Here is a 17,665-nt window from a genome sequence, read left to right on the forward strand (position 1 = left end):
AATACTTGAAGCAAGAATCAACAGAATTAAAAGAGAAAATAGATCCACAAATACGGTAGGATGTTCTGACAGTCCTCTCTTAGTAATTAATGGATCGTGCATGTAAAAATAACAATGATAAATTAGTGAGGTATAGAAGGTGTGCTAACAGCATCAACCCACTTACACTGATTGCCATTTCTAGACTAATCCAAACTGTCAAATCCACATTCTTTTCAAGTGTTCACAGAATAGTCATCAAAACACACCATAAATTGATCCTTAAAACAAATTTCAATAAAGTGCAAAGGATTGAAATCATATAAATTATGTTTTCTAATCACAAGGCATTAAAACTGAAATCAATATGAAAATCATTACACAAAAACACCCACATATTTGGAAATCGAACAACTCACTTCTAAATAACTCATGGGTCACAGGGGGAAATCACAAGGAGTATTAGAAAAAATTCAGCTGAATAATAACGAATACCAAACGTATCAAATTTGGGGGATGTAGCTAGCTCAGCACTTAGAGGGAAATTTATAGATTTGAACCTTTAGATTTAAAAAGATGAAATGCATGAATTCAATTATATATAATTCTACTTTAAAGAGTCATGGGGTACAGCAAATTAAACTAAAAGTATTAGAAGGAAGAAAATAAAAAAGATGTCCGTAGAAATGCATGAAATAGAAAACAGACGATAGAGACAATGAATAAAGTCAGAAGGTGGTTGTTTGAAACTCTTAGTGTAATTGATAAACTCCTAGTGAGACTGAAGGATAAAAAAGTGAGAACACACAAATTACCCACCAAGAATGGAGGGACTTTGCTACACGTTAAAAGGATAATAGAGAAATATCACGAACAGCTTTTGCCAATAAATTTTACAATTCAGCTAAAGTGGAAAAAATACATGAAGAGCACAACTTAACAAAACTAACAGAAGAAGAAATGAAAAATCCCAACAAAAATAATTTCCAGAAACTCCTACTTTATTAGGGAATTCTACCATACATTTAAGGAAGAATGATAGCAATTATAAAGAAACTTTCAAAGAATGAAGAAGGAAACACTTCCCAACTCCATCTATAAGTCCCACAGAAATCTAAACTCAAAGACATTGTGAGGACATAGGGTTAGAGACTGATGGTCCTAATGAACATTGATTAGAAAATCCTTAACAAAATGGTAGTAAATCAAATCCTCCAATACACACCAGAATAATACAGCATGACCAAGAGGGTAAAAATCGATCAGTATCATAACTTTAAGAAGAAAAATAAGTGAATTTAACAATTTCACAGGATATAGTCATAAACAAATTCAATTATATTTCTATAAATTAGAAACAATAAATTGGTAAATGAAAATTTAAAAATATTATTTCTACTTAAAATTTCCTTTTTTTAATCAACTATATTTGACATATGACCCAAATGTCCATCAACTGGTGACTGGATAAACAAATTGCGTATCTTCATCCCGTAATACTCAGCACTAAAAAAGAACAGGCTACGGACACGCAGTATGTGGGCCAATCTCAGTAGCATTATACCAAGCACAAGAAGTGAGACACGGTGGAGAGAACTGTGGATGATTTCAACTATATGAAGTTTAAGCACAGGAAACAAGTCTTTGGAGATTCAAGTCAGGACAATGGTACCTCATGAGGCATATTCAGTGCAAAGGGGTACAAGGAAACTTTTAGGGGGATGAACTCTTCTATATCTTAACTGTGGTTACAAAGGTACAAACATTTGTCAAAGCTCGTTGGGTTGAATTCTTGAGATCTGTGCATTTCACTGAATGAAACCATCTCTCAATTAAGTAACTAACAAAAACTCGTTTGAAAATCATGCATTCATGTTCCTAAAACTCTCTAGCCCCCAACCGTTTGGAACACATTCGAGGTGACCCGCCTAGAACTCTCAGTCTGGTCCAGCTCATTTCACCATGGTGCCCACCAGCTACAACCCACGTCCAGGCCAGGGACTGTGCCACCTGCAGGCACGTCCTTCAGATGGTTTTAGTTGTGACAGGAAAACAGCTAAAGGTCCAGTTCAAAATGTTCTGTAGTTCTGGAGGGAGGACCGTTTCCACCGAAGACATGGAGGAAACCCCGGAAGGAAGGCATCATGGAGCTGGGCCTGGAGGGACCAGCAGCATCTCAACACCTGATGTTCTGGGAGGAGGGAGAATCGGGCTTAGTGAGCATCTCCCGAGTGCCAGGCACCGTGGTGGGTGCTGGGGGACAACCCGTAACCAAAACAGAAAAACAAGCGAAGACCCTGTTCTGGAGGAGCTGAAACGGGCGCAGGCTGAGATAGAAGATACACAGAATAAGTAATTTCATTGGAAATTTTGTCGGATGGTGAGGAAAAACATAGCAGGGACAGGGGATGGGAAAGTTTGGCAGCTGCAATTTTAGATAAAATGGTTTGCAGGTGATATTCTAGCAAAGACCTGAAGGTGCTCACCATGAGTCGAGCCACGTGGGCGGTCAGGCAAGAGGGTCTGCCCACGCGAAGGCTCCGAGTGAGAGCACCTGCTGTGAGGCCGCGAGGGCCGCAAGGTCTCCGCGGGTGGAGACTGTGACCTCAGAAGGGCCCCAGGCAGGGTGAGCAGAGGCTGCAGGAGCTGACGCAGGGGAGAGAGACCTGCCTTCCGACAGTAGCTCTCTGGAGGCTGGAATCCACGCTGTGGGGTGGGGGCAGGGCGGAAGCAGAGGGACCAGGGGGTGTCGCCTGGTCCAGGGGAGGGGCTGAGCTAACTTTGTGGGCTGAGGATGTAAGAAGGACGTCCATGCTGGGTCTATGCTGAGAGCAGCCCACGTGACTTTCTAAAATATTGGATGTTAGAGGTGAAAATAAGTAACCAGAAAGTGGAATTGTTGTCAACAAGACAGGGAGAGCGCAGGTGGCCCAGGAGCCCGTGGCGGGGATAATTCTCCAGGCCTGTGAGATCTCCAAGAGGAGACTAACAGCAGGTGGGCAGAGGCGTGAAGGTGGCGCACAGGGAGACAGAAGGGAGGACACACCTGTTAAGGAGTCACTGGCCTGTCATGGACTCTAAAACCAGGGACTGGATGGGCTCCCCGAGGCAGAGGGCATGGACAGAGGGGAGAAGTCTGGGCATGTGCTCCCGGCTCCCCATCACGCAGACAGGAGGAACGTGGGCCGATCCTGAGAAGCCAAGTGAGGAGAAGCCACAGAAACCAGGAGAGAATTCTGGAGGCTGTGTGTCCGAAGCCAAGCGGGAAAAGCCTTTCAAGAAAGCGAGTGAGTAAGTCACCAAATGATGCACGAGAGATACCAGGAGGCCACAGATCCCAGCAAAGCCGGGCCAGGGGACAGACCCGCGGGGTCACCTAAGAGAAGAGGAATCTATGGAAGGCTTTAGTTATAATCCATTCATTCACCCAATATTCAGTGTGGCTACGGCCGGGGTGGTGCCAGACACCTGATTGCTCTGCTGGGTTTTCTCAGGAAATGTGATCCTAATAGCTGATTCTTTCCCACACTGGCTTCCCTCAGCTCTTCGTGCTACAAGATGCCTATGACTGAAGCGCCGCCTCTCCTGCCAGCTCCCCAGGCCTGTTGGAAGGTGCCTAGGAACACTGCTGACATTATCGCCTTGTCCTCTACCTTCTGAGAAAGATATGTCATTGTCGTCCCACATGATGGGGAGGAGAGCGGGACACACAGCCGTGTGACGTCGACCCTGCCTCTGTTGCCCCTTGTTCCACCCAGCCACCCCATTTGCACTCAGTTTTGGGTGGCCTAGCAGCCCCCTCTGTCCCCAGCTCTGCCTGACCCGCCTCGTGCCAGATATCCTGTGGTGCCCAGTCAGTGTCTATTCCAAACTCTAGGGGCAGCAGGTAGGTTCGGCTACTCGGGTCAGGTGTCCAGCCTGGCTCAGACAGGAGACGGTCTCCTTCAGATTTTTGGTGGGACAGAGTCCTGAAGGCAGGATGAAAATAGACACTGGTCCCTTCAGACCCAGCGCCAGGTAATGTCCAGCAAAGCCGTGCCATCGGATGGTGCCCTGGAACAGTCCGTGCAAGGACACACGGCTGCCCATGGGTTCTGGACAAGAGCAGGACAGGGGAGCACCCTGGTCTGGAGTCCACCTGAGCCACAGTGCGTGGGCTGGGCTGTGATAAGGCCCCAGGTCCAGGCTTCCGCCCAGCTGTCCAGAAGCATTATCACCATGGCAACTGTATCTCCCCCCATAGACACCCCCAGGTTTGGCTCTGACTACAGCAGGTCCTCAGAGGCTCTGCCTGGAGATGCTGGACGCTCTGTGATCACAGCAGGACCTGAAGTCTGGAACCAAATGCAGGGCCGCCCTCCCCCTCCTCCTCAAGCTGAAACTGAGGACGAAGGAGTCAAAATTTCCCTGGATTATAGTGAAACCCTGCCTGTACCCACAGGCCAACGTGGGAAACAAAGTAACCGAAGTTTCTGAGCTTGTGCCGCAGAACAGCAGGACTGCTGATACGAGAGTAGCTTGCTGACAGCTAAGCATCCTGCAGGAGCATTGAGAAGCTGAAATGACTGACTGTAAACTTTACACATCACAGACTAAAAATCTACTGCATGCAACACACAGAATTACCCTGAATTTGCAGATGTGACCCATAAAGACATATGAAAGACAGTCACACCTGTGTAGAGGACTCCTAAAACTTCAGCCTCCAAGGCCACGTGCTCCCCCTCCTAACCTAAAATCCCAGATAAAAACTCCTACCTTTTTCCCTTCAAGGAGGAGGTGGATGTGAGTTCTAACTCCCATCTCCTTGTCTGGCTGCCTTTCAATAATAAACCTCTGTGCTTGCCACAAGCCTGGCATTCCAGTTATTAGTCCTGCTGTGCAGCGGGTAAACGAACCTGCATTTGTGTTTGGTAACAAGCCCGGCACCAGCCTGGCCGAGGCCCAAGGCTATGCCCTTGACTTTGTCCTTGTCACATTTGGTTCACCTTTCTTGGTTCAAGGCCACAGGAGTCCCACTGAGATAGGGACATTATGTCACTTCACAAAGAGTCCATTAGTGTGCAGAAGCCCCAGTGGCCACTCACCCCAAAGGGAGGCTGCATGGCAGCAGAATTGGGCTCCAGCCACCCCTCACCTGGCTGTGTCCCCTGATCACCTCCAGTCTCCCCAGGCCAGTTTTTCTTCCATAAACTGTGCATCACTTTACCCGTGTTTCTGAGTTACTGTGAGGTTCAGAAATAACATGTTTATGCCAGTGCCTCACTCAGCCAGTACCTGACAGATGGGCTTCTACACTCATCCTCTCAAGGGCCCGGGAGTCTGGGAAACCACATGTGTGTCCTAAGACATCAGAGGCCCTGTAATCAGGGCGGCCAAAGCTGAGGTATTTTCAAAGGGAACATAGAGATGAGGATGGGAGCTGCCTCCTTCTCGTAGAAAATGAGGGATTCTCATCTCCCGAAGAAGGCTGGCGTGAAGTAGTACCGCTCGTCCGCTGCAACTGTTTCCATCCTCCATCCTCCTCTGCCCCCAAATATGATCTATTTCAGAGCATAATGGGCAGAAGACATTTCATTTTCCAACAAGCAAGAAAAAAATCAAATATTGAAACCATGCTGGGGATAGGGTTAAGAAAGGGAGACTTCTGTCACCCAGCAATGTTTGGGTTTATTCCATTTCCATATGAACTTATGAGTCATCCTCCCAACTTTATTTGCCTCTTAATCAGAGGGGCCGACAGGACGGCACCGTCTTTGCTGTGTCACACTGTTAATCTTAATGACTTATGCTTTCCTATGAGCTCAGACTCACCTGGATCTGGTGAAAAGATGCTGGGCCGGTAGTGGGTAATCAGAGAGTTATGGGTCTTTTCTCATGCTGTAGGTGACTCTCTAGAAATGCCATTATCTGCTTTCTTCAACATCATTGCCCCCATCGGCCTCCCCATCACTTATTGAGATTGCCAGTCTCAGGGCCGGGCATCGGCCTTGGGGCTGCTCTCTGCTTATTCTGCTGGACCAAGGTGTCCGGGGGAGGTGGTGTGGATCGTCTTCAGATAGCAAGATGCAGGCAGTATGTGTCCACTGTCGCCCACCTTGGAGAAATATCAGTGTGAGGATGAATTCACAACTTCGCATTTTTGTCAAAAGAAATGCGATGGGAGTGATGCTCCCCAGAGCTCTTACGCAGGGACACAGGCTGCTCGTTCTCTCGGGCATGGATGATGAGGGACACTCGTTTTGTGGGAGGTGGAAGGGCAGGGAGAGGAGTCAGGTGGCCTGGCGGCGGTTGAGGGCTCAGGGGACGGCGACAAAGCACAGCACGAGGTGGGTGGATGGCCGGAGGCCAGAGCGTGTCTTCCTGAGCAGGTTGGGGACAGTACTAACCCTGGTGAGGGGGGCTGCTTAGGATGGGCTGGTTCTTGCTAAAATTGGACGGACGGTGAACAGATGGACACAAGTCCAAAAGTTGAGGCCTACTTGGGTGGGGGTTCAGAGAAGCCTGACTGAGGCCTTTTGTTGCGTCTCCGAGGTTGCTTTCTAGCAGTGCAGGTGAGATCGGGGTGGCGGACGGACCCTCTTTGCCTATTGGAGGGGCGCCCACAGCCTGCTCTGCGTCAGAAAACCCGCTAGGGTGGAGGCCAGAAGCAGCATCCTACGCAGACATGACACAGGCTTTCTCTGGCCTTTCCTAGGTGGGATCCAAGCATCCCCTCTGGGCCTCAGTTTCTCTCTCAGCACATAGGGACAGGACATCCTCTCCTGGCAGTGCTCTGGGACGTTAGTGAAGCCAAGCCTATAGAGCAGGACCCTGGGGCCTCCTAGGAGCCTCATCACCTCGGACAAATGCTCAGAGCCTCAGTTTCCCCATTGGTAAGGTGAGAATCTCCATGCGAGCCCCACCGTCCAGGTCTCACATCTGGCAGAGCATCTGGCACAAGGGGAGTCAGAGCCTGCATCCCTTGTCCTCTCACTTCCTGCCATCTCCCCACCCGGGTACTGTGATCTCCTGGGGAAGCGTCCAGCAACGCCATCCTTCAAAGCCTCTTGATGCTTCCAAGGTCAAGGGTAAGGTAGTGTGCCCAACATAGGGACAGCCACAGGGGTGCAAGGAAGACCAAGACCCGGGGCTCCAGTGGTGGGAACTGGCTCCCAGGACAGGTGAGCAGGTCCAGATGAAGGAGGACTTGGGCCCAGGGAGGCAGACCCCAGAAACGCCAGGAAATCTGAGATTCTATCTAGAAATCAGCTCTCTCGCCACCCACAAGGCTCTGTCTCTGTCAACCAGGAAGGAGGCCAGCCCCTCTACCCTGAGAGGCATCTCCACTCTCTGCGGGCAGCGCACAGCAGTTTCTCGTGCCCCGTGCGGGATGCTCCAGAGTGGGGACTGACAGGATTAATTGTCATCCCTCCACGGACACGTGTAAATATCACACATTCCCCCCTGACAGTTGTCACGCTGACCAGGAGCCTGAACCCTCAGAAACTGGGTCTGATGGTGAACAGGATTTGCATCCAAGAGCTCTGGCCCTTGGCCTCCCAGACTCTGTGCTTGGCAGGGTTTCAGAGAACAAAATGTTAATTGGGAGACAGAGCTGCAGCCAGGTTCGCAGAACAGCCCATCCGGGAGAAGCAATTAGTGGATGAATTAATGCAGCCTCCGAAGTTTCCAAACACCCCCTTGCAGGACTGATGGCTGCTTAGGAAGGGCTCGCTTTGTCTGGGTTGTGGTCCAGGAGCAAGGCTTCAATGGGTGTGGGTTTCCTCAGCGTGGCCTGCGCTTCATCAGCTTGGCGTCCAACAGCAGACACCCAGGTCCAGCCAACACTGTCGCACTGACATCTATCCTAGGACAAGGTCACAGCCGCATTTACCATCTGTCATCCTTCTCTGGTCAACGTGAGGGAACATGCACTCCCCACCACCATTCTGAGGGAGAATTCCAGCTCCCCTGCTGTTTCCCTTATAGCAGTGGAGAACTCAGGGGAAAAGCAGCCAGGGTCAGAGGCGCGGGAACAGAAGCCAGTGGACGGAGCTGCAGATACGGAGCAGAACCAGGCACGCTGGCCTCCCTGGTCTCCGAGCTCATGGTGTCTGATGGAGGCAGACAGCACCCATGGCACAAGATTGTGGGGAATGATGAGCGAGGAGCTGCGTGGGCTCCAAGGGCACCCGAGAAGGAGCCTCTAATACGAATGTGGGGGATTTTCCTTAGCTGAAGCGTGGAGGGTAAGTTGGAGAGACCCGGGAGAAGAGTTGAGGGTGTGGAGTAGGGAGGTGGCCTACGTACAGGGCACAGCACTTGCCAAGTCAGGAGGAGAAAGAAGGCACGTGAGGCTACGGAGAGCACAGGTAGGTGGGTGAGGCGAGACCCCGGGAAAATGGGGAGGAGCTGGAAAGGATAGAGCGAAGGGGTGGACCGTGTGGGGCAGCGCAGAGCCAGACTGTCAACGGCCTCGCGTGTCATGCCCAGAAGGCGGGAATTCATTGGGCAGCCAGCAGGAAGTCACCAAAGTGTTCTAATGGGACACGGGATTGTATTTGCACATAGTAGGACAACTTGAGTGCCTGGATTGGAGGGCAGTGAGCCCCGAATCAGGGAGAAAGGAGGTTATGAGAAATAAGGAGCTGGAAACAAAAATGGTGCCAGCAAAGAGGATTTGACTTGTTGGACAACGGCTTGGATTAAAAATAATAATAACAATGGCAGCTCCTGAAGGGGTGCGTGGTGTGTCTTACAAAGACCGGGGAGGATGGGCTGGCAAGAAGCTCACAGATCCCCTCACCAGAGACTTAAGAGGAAATTCAAGCCAGCAATTGTGAGGATGAAGCTGGGCCCCTTGGAGACCAGCAGGTAGGACAGAGAAAAAAAGAACAGAAGATAAAAATGCCAAGAAGTCATAGACAGGCAGCATCAGGAACAGCATTTACGTTTTCTCTTATTGAGCTGGCGCTACATAGGTTTTGGATAATAAAGAAATTATTCAAATTATGAATGAAAAGAAGGATAAACCCTACCGTGGGTGACAATGACGCCTGGTGAGAGGGTCGTGCAGAGGGAAACAGGGCGCAGGATGCTCAAACAGCCCTTAGGGGTTAGAGGTTTGTGCTCAGTGAGGAAGTGGACGCCTGAATTGAAATCTGGGACCAACATCAGGATGGGGAGGAAGAGAGAGAGCAGGAGAGACTTCGCTCTAAGAGGCTGTTTTACACGGCCCGCCTGGAGAATTGCTGGAAGACGTGGGCCATGTTCCCGGAGCTGTTAGGAGGTTCTATGACGAAGCTGAGCCAATACCATCAACTCCACCCTGTTGGGACGACGTCTCAAGGACAGATGTGTTCAATTCCTAGCACCCCATTTTAGGATTGCCATTCACAAAGTACCCAGGAGTGCAGGGCAGAGACTTTCAACTGAGAAGTGGTGGTGCTCCACTAGAGATGAGGATGGATAACAGAGCCCTGAGATTTGGGAAGGATTCGCTGGCTTTGCCAATGCAGCAGAGGCCAGGGAGCCCCATAGCAATCCCCCGTATTCACGGGCTTCCAGTGTGTTCTTTCGAGGGAGCCACAAGGGAGGGGGCTGCCCTAGCATGAACAGCGAGGTGAGACCTGGGTGGAGCCCTGAAAATGTGTGTGCCCCTGGGAATGCCACAACCCTGGGGAAACAGAAGCCGCAGCAGTGCTGGTCTAGAGGAGAGAGACCAGGCCTGCGAGGATCCAGACACGCCTCCTGTGAACGACGGGCCAAGGCACCGGGGTGTTCATCTCAGAGAGTAGTAGACTTCGGGATGTAGCAGAGTCCTTTTCTCTCTTTTTTCAAATATCTAAAGGGCAGCCCTGAAGAAAAGGAATTGGATTGATTTTGTGTAGCTACAAAGGTCAGAGCAGAGAGTGGAAATTATAGGGAAGCATGGCTCTGCTCAACCAGAGGAAGAATTTAACAGCCAACCGCCCGGCAGTGGAATTGGCTGCCAGGAAGTGAAAACAGCCTGACCCTGAAAATGTTCACCCAGGCTGAGTGGCCACCTGTCAGGGATGCCAGGGCCGAAGCCGCTGTGCAGGGGACTGGACATTCCTCCCAGCTTGGGCTCCTGGCGCTGGCAGCCCTGAGATGCAGACTGATGCCCAGGGTCCTGCTCGCTGCGTTGGTTTGTAACTCAGTGACGAGGCCCCGCTCCCCGGCCTTGATGACATCACTTGTCATCAACAATAAAAACCGTTTGCCTGTTTCCTGACTATTCCCCTCACCAGAAGGAAGGTGTCATGTGAATAAGGCCTTGATTTTGTTCAACGTGTTCTCTAAATCTAAAACTTTAAAATCTGGAATGACACATTTAAAGTGAACTCCCCCCAAAATTTGCCAACCTAGAATTCTCTATCTAGTGAAACTATCCTTCAAAAACGAAGGTTAAATAGAGGCGTTTTAGGAAAACAAGGGGAGAGAGTTTGTTTTCTAAAGAACTACAATACGAAGAGGTTCTTCATGCAGAAAAATACTTTGATGTGGAAATTCTGATCTGCAGGAGAAATGAAGAGCATGAGAAAACATGCGGGTAAACAACAAGAATATTTGCAATCTTTCTAAGCAAATATGAAAACATATGGGGCTTAAAACAAGTGCAGAACTAAAATAGGTGACATTTATAGCACAAACTATTCGACAAAGTATGTAGAAGCATATTCCTAGAAGACTCTCACATTGAACATGACGATGTACACTAATATTCAAGGATGTAATCCCTAGAGCAAATACTAATTTAAAAAAACAGATATAATTTAAAAGCCAAAAGGTTTATTTTTCCTGTCTGCCATGATGGAGGAATAGGGACCGTTTTCGTCCTCTTATCTTAAACAACTAGAGAACTAGACAAAATATGTGAACAAAGCAATTTTTCAGACATTGGACAGTGACAATGCAGGACAGTAATCCCTGAGAGAAGAAAGCAAATAAAACCAGCCCTGCGATTGCCCAGCTTACCGCCTGGAGAGGGTTGCCAAGAGGACTGATGGTCTCGCTTAGTTTGGGAGACGGAATTTGGCATTTGGGAAAACCAAGGTGCATAGGATCTGTGAGGAAAAATGCTAGAGAAGAAGGATACACAAAGAAATAACTTGAGAAATCTACAGAGGGGTCACCTTGAGTCCTTGGCTGAACAGCGACCTGCACACTAGTATGAGCAAAAGACCCACAGGAAGGGGCAGGCAGGTCCGGGGCTCCCTGAAGCTGGCAGAGGTTTCCTCCCCACCAGCCGTAGTAGAAGGATCTTACAGGAGAGGGATCGCCAGAGCCCTCCAAAGGCTAACGCCTCAGCAAGGAGGCCAAGTCAGCCCCAGACCAGAGATGCTCTGGACAGACTCCTACAAAAGTCAAGAGAAGTCGAGAAAAGATATAACTCATACCAAGGGGTTTGACTGAATCTCAGGACACATTCCAACAAAATTTAAGGAATGGAACAAAAGACAACAAAAAATCCCACAAATTTCACCATGTTCAACATTTAACACTTTTTCTGCTTCTTTGAATATCTGATATTTTTAACCAAATGTTGAACAATAAATATAGGCACAGAACTATCACAAATAATAGAATTAGCAGGCAAGTATGTTAAATCAGCTATTATGAATATACTCCATACATTTGAGAAGATAGAAAAAATATAATGCAACATTAGGAGAGGGATGGAAGATTATATATATATATATATATATATATATAAATAAAACTTCATAAAACTTCTGGAAATGAAAAACATAATGTCTCAAAAGAAAAATTTACTGTATAGGATGAAGAGCAGATTAGACACTGTACAAAAATATTAACAATCTAATGTAAACCATCCAAAATGAAGCACAAAGAGAAAGAAAGACTTAAAAAATAAACAAGTAATTAATAAACCTCAGAGATGATATAGAGAAGCCTAATATACATATAATTGGGGTCCGGGGGGAGGGACAAAACAAATGTCTTAAATGATTATACTCAAAAATATTCCAAATTAATGAAAACTATAAACTCACAAATCCAAGAAATTCAACAAACCTAAATCTAGGAAACACAAAGAAAAGCATATTAAGGCACATTACTCAGATATGAAAAGCAGACAAAGGCATTAAAAGAAAACTACAGACCAATATCCATTATATAGATGTTAAAAAAATAGTTAGCAAAATAATCCATCAATATATTAAAAGGATAATACATCATTACCCAATGAGAATTTTCCCTGGAATGCAAAGTTAGTTTAATATCAGAAACCAATTAATGCAATTTACAATTAATGCAATATTAACAGAGAGCTAATTAACAAACAAATGAATACAGAAAAGTCATTTGCCAAAGGTTAATGTGCGTTCATAAAATAAAAAACACAGCAAACTAAAAATAGCAGGGAACTTCCTCAATCTGATAAAGGACATAAACAAAGATTCTACAGCTAACATAATACAAAAGAAAGAATGAAATCTCCTTGAGATTGGGAACCAGGCAAGGATGTCAATGCTCAATATCTGGTCCTGCAAGTTGTAGCCACAGCATAAAGCAAGAAAAAGAAATAATAGGATTACAGATTGGGGAAAAAGAAGTAAAACTGCCTTTATTTGCAAGTACTATGTTCATGTATGTACAAAATTCCAAGGAATCTACAAAAACGTATTCCAACTAAGTGAATTTAGTGAGGTTACTGGATTTAATATCAGTATACCAAAACCATTGCATTTCTCAATGCTAGCAACAAACAATTGGAAATTAAAATTAAAAAAATCTGTTTACGGTAACTATTTACAATCTTTAAAACATGTTTACATTCTTTAAAATCAAAGTGTATGTAAGGCTGCTTTCCTTTCTGGAGTCACTAGAAGAGAATCTGTTTTCTTGCTTTTTCCAGGTTCTAGAGGCTACCTCCACTCCCTGGCTCATGGCCCCTTCCTCCATGTTCAAAGCCAGCAGTTACTTCTCTCTCACTATTCTTAGACACATCTTCCTCTGACCACAACTGGGAAAGATTCTCTGAATTTACAGATTTATTTGATAGGATAGGACCCACCTGGATAATCCAGGATCCTCTCCCCATCTCAAGATCTCTAATGACATCTGCAAATTCTCCTTTGCCAGGCAAGGTAAACATAGTCACAGTTTCCGGGGATTAGGGCATGGACATCTGGGGGGCCATAATTCTACCTACCACAATTAACTAAGTAAATGGAGAGTAACCATGACCACGAGTTGGAATAATAATTATTGTTCAACTATGAGTTCTCAATAAATTCTTTTAGAGATTTAATTCAATCTCAATCAATATTAAATGTTTTTTTCCTATGGAAATTAATAAGCTTATTCTAAAGTCTATGTGGACATCCAAAGGAACTATATGAGTCAAAATAATGTTGAAAAAGAAGAATGATGTTGCAGGACTTACACGACCTGTTCTCAAGACTTACTCCAAGGCAACAGTAACAGAATCCAGGTGGTAAAGACAGAGATATAGATCAATAGAACCGAACAGAAAGTCCATGAATTGACCCACAGAAATATGCTCAACTGATTCTTGACCATAAAGGCGCCAAGATAATCCGTTGGGAAAAGACAATATTTTCAGGAAATGGTGCTACGAAGAATGTATACCCACATGCAAAAGCAATGAATCTCAGCCCTTTACACCATATAGAAAAATTAACTTGAAATAGATAATAGAACTAAACTGAAGTGTTGAAACTATGGATCTTCTGGAAAAAACATAATAGAAACACTTACTGTCTTTATGTTAAGCAAAGATTTATTAATAAGATATTGAAAGCTTGAACTAAAAAATTTTAAAAAATGATAAATGAGATTTCATCACGATTAAAATATTTTCTCTTCAAAACACACAAGAAAATGAAAGGCAAACCACAGATTGGGAAAAAAAAGTTGCAAAACATATGTAAAAGACTTCTATCCAGAATATATACAGAACTCTCACAACTCTATAATAAGATGATAAACAAAACATTTAAGAATGGGGAAATATTTGAACAGATGCTTTGCCAAAGAAGATAAACATGTGGTTAATAAGCATATGAAAAGATGCTCAACATCATTAGCCTTTAGAAGAATGCAAATTAAAACCGTAATGAGATACCACTTCACACCCAGTAAAATGGTTAAAATTTAAAAGACTGAAAATATCAAGTGTTGCTGAAGATAGGGAGCAATTGAAATTTTCCTACGTTGCTGGTGGGAGTGCAAAGTAGGGCACCACTTTGGAAAACCATCCGGCAGTTTTTATAAACCTCAATCGACACTTACCACATGACCTGATAATTCCAATCCTAGGTATTTTTCTAAGAAAAGTGAAAACATATGCTCATGAAAAGATTTGTGCATGAATATTCATGCAACTCAGCTTTATTTGCAATAACTAGACACTGCACAGAACCCTAATGCCCATCAACCGATGCATAAATAAACACACAGTGGTATATCCATACTAAGGAATACTAGTTGGTGATAAAACAATAAAATAACAGTATGTACCAATGCCACACAACAACATAGATGGATCTCAAATCATTATGTTAAGTAAAGGAAGCCAGACACAAAACACTGATACTGTATGATTCAATTTATACAAAATTCTAGAAACATCAAAAGGATGGTGATAGAAAGCAGATTAGCGTTAACGGGGGCTGTGGTGGGAGAGCAAATTGCTTGCAAAGGGGCATGACAGACTTTTTGGGGTGATAGAAATGTTATATCTCTTGATTGTGGTGGTGGTGACAAAATTCACAGAATTATACACTTTAAATTGGTGCATTTTATTGTATATAAAACATATTCCAATAAGGTAAACCAAAAATAAGCCAATAGAAGTGGAAAATGAATAATAAAATATACTTGATTAACCCAAAATAAGGCAAGAAGGAGGAACAAAGAATAGATGGGATAAATTAAAAACACAGAAAGATAGTAGATTTAAATCAAATATTCCTTTAAATATAAATGGACTAAGTGCACCAATTTAAGATCAGAGAGAGAGTGGATGGAAAGCAAGACTCCATTATATGCTGTTTATAAAAGATACAGTTTAAATACAAAAAATCAGATAAGTTAAAATTGAAACAATTAGAAGATATACAATGGAAACACTAGAGGCGATATTAATACCAGACACAGAGGGCTAAGACAAGAAGTGGCATCAGATAATAGGAAAGGCATTTTACAATGCAAAGAAGATAAATTCATTCACAAACATAACTTGTATATACACCAAAAAAAAAAAATGACCTTCAAATACTTGAAGCAAGAATCAACAGAATTAAAAGAGAAAATAGATCCACAAATACGGTAGGATGTTCTGACAGTCCTCTCTTAGTAATTAATGGATCGTGCATGTAAAAATAACAATGATAAATTAGTGAGGTATAGAAGGTGTGCTAACAGCATCAACCCACTTACACTGATTGCCATTTCTAGACTAATCCAAACTGTCAAATCCACATTCTTTTCAAGTGTTCACAGAATAGTCATCAAAACACACCATAAATTGATCCTTAAAACAAATTTCAATAAAGTGCAAAGGATTGAAATCATATAAATTATGTTTTCTAATCACAAGGCATTAAAACTGAAATCAATATGAAAATCATTACACAAAAACACCCACATATTTGGAAATCGAACAACTCACTTCTAAATAACTCATGGGTCACAGGGGGAAATCACAAGGAGTATTAGAAAAAATTCAGCTGAATAATAACGAATACCAAACGTATCAAATTTGGGGGATGTAGCTAGCTCAGCACTTAGAGGGAAATTTATAGATTTGAACCTTTAGATTTAAAAAGATGAAATGCATGAATTCAATTATATATAATTCTACTTTAAAGAGTCATGGGGTACAGCAAATTAAACTAAAAGTATTAGAAGGAAGAAAATAAAAAAGATGTCCGTAGAAATGCATGAAATAGAAAACAGACGATAGAGACAATGAATAAAGTCAGAAGGTGGTTGTTTGAAACTCTTAGTGTAATTGATAAACTCCTAGTGAGACTGAAGGATAAAAAAGTGAGAACACACAAATTACCCACCAAGAATGGAGGGACTTTGCTACACGTTAAAAGGATAATAGAGAAATATCACGAACAGCTTTTGCCAATAAATTTTACAATTCAGCTAAAGTGGAAAAAATACATGAAGAGCACAACTTAACAAAACTAACAGAAGAAGAAATGAAAAATCCCAACAAAAATAATTTCCAGAAACTCCTACTTTATTAGGGAATTCTACCATACATTTAAGGAAGAATGATAGCAATTATAAAGAAACTTTCAAAGAATGAAGAAGGAAACACTTCCCAACTCCATCTATAAGTCCCACAGAAATCTAAACTCAAAGACATTGTGAGGACATAGGGTTAGAGACTGATGGTCCTAATGAACATTGATTAGAAAATCCTTAACAAAATGGTAGTAAATCAAATCCTCCAATACACACCAGAATAATACAGCATGACCAAGAGGGTAAAAATCGATCAGTATCATAACTTTAAGAAGAAAAATAAGTGAATTTAACAATTTCACAGGATATAGTCATAAACAAATTCAATTATATTTCTATAAATTAGAAACAATAAATTGGTAAATGAAAATTTAAAAATATTATTTCTACTTAAAATTTCCTTTTTTTAATCAACTATATTTGACATATGACCCAAATGTCCATCAACTGGTGACTGGATAAACAAATTGCGTATCTTCATCCCGTAATACTCAGCACTAAAAGAACAGGCTACGGACACGCAGTATGTGGGCCAATCTCAGTAGCATTATACCAAGCACAAGAAGTGAGACACGGTGGAGAGAACTGTGGATGATTTCAACTATATGAAGTTTAAGCACAGGAAACAAGTCTTTGGAGATTCAAGTCAGGACAATGGTACCTCATGAGGCATATTCAGTGCAAAGGGGTACAAGGAAACTTTTAGGGGGATGAACTCTTCTATATCTTAACTGTGGTTACAAAGGTACAAACATTTGTCAAAGCTCGTTGGGTTGAATTCTTGAGATCTGTGCATTTCACTGAATGAAACCATCTCTCAATTAAGTAACTAACAAAAACTCGTTTGAAAATCATGCATTCATGTTCCTAAAACTCTCTAGCCCCCAACCGTTTGGAACACATTCGAGGTGACCCGCCTAGAACTCTCAGTCTGGTCCAGCTCATTTCACCATGGTGCCCACCAGCTACAACCCACGTCCAGGCCAGGGACTGTGCCACCTGCAGGCACGTCCTTCAGATGGTTTTAGTTGTGACAGGAAAACAGCTAAAGGTCCAGTTCAAAATGTTCTGTAGTTCTGGAGGGAGGACCGTTTCCACGAAGACATGGAGGAAACCCCGGAAGGAAGGCATCATGGAGCTGGGCCTGGAGGGACCAGCAGCATCACAACACCTGATGTCCTGGCAGGAGGGAGAATCGCGCTTAGTGAGCATCTCCCGAGTGCCAGGCACCGTGGTGGGTGCTGGGGACAACCCGTAACCAAAACAGAAAAACAAGCGAAGACCCTGTTCTGGAGGAGCTGAAACGGGCGCAGGCTGAGATAGAAGATACACAGAATAAGTAATTTCATTGGAAATTTTGTCGGATGGTGAGGAAAAACATAGCAGGGACAGGGGATGGGAAAGTTTGGCAGCTGCAATTTTAGATAAA

Source organism: Ceratotherium simum, chromosome 25 (assembly GCF_057802395.1).
Source record: "Ceratotherium simum simum isolate JZ-2026a chromosome 25, ASM5780239v1, whole genome shotgun sequence".
NCBI lineage: Eukaryota > Metazoa > Chordata > Mammalia > Perissodactyla > Rhinocerotidae > Ceratotherium > Ceratotherium simum.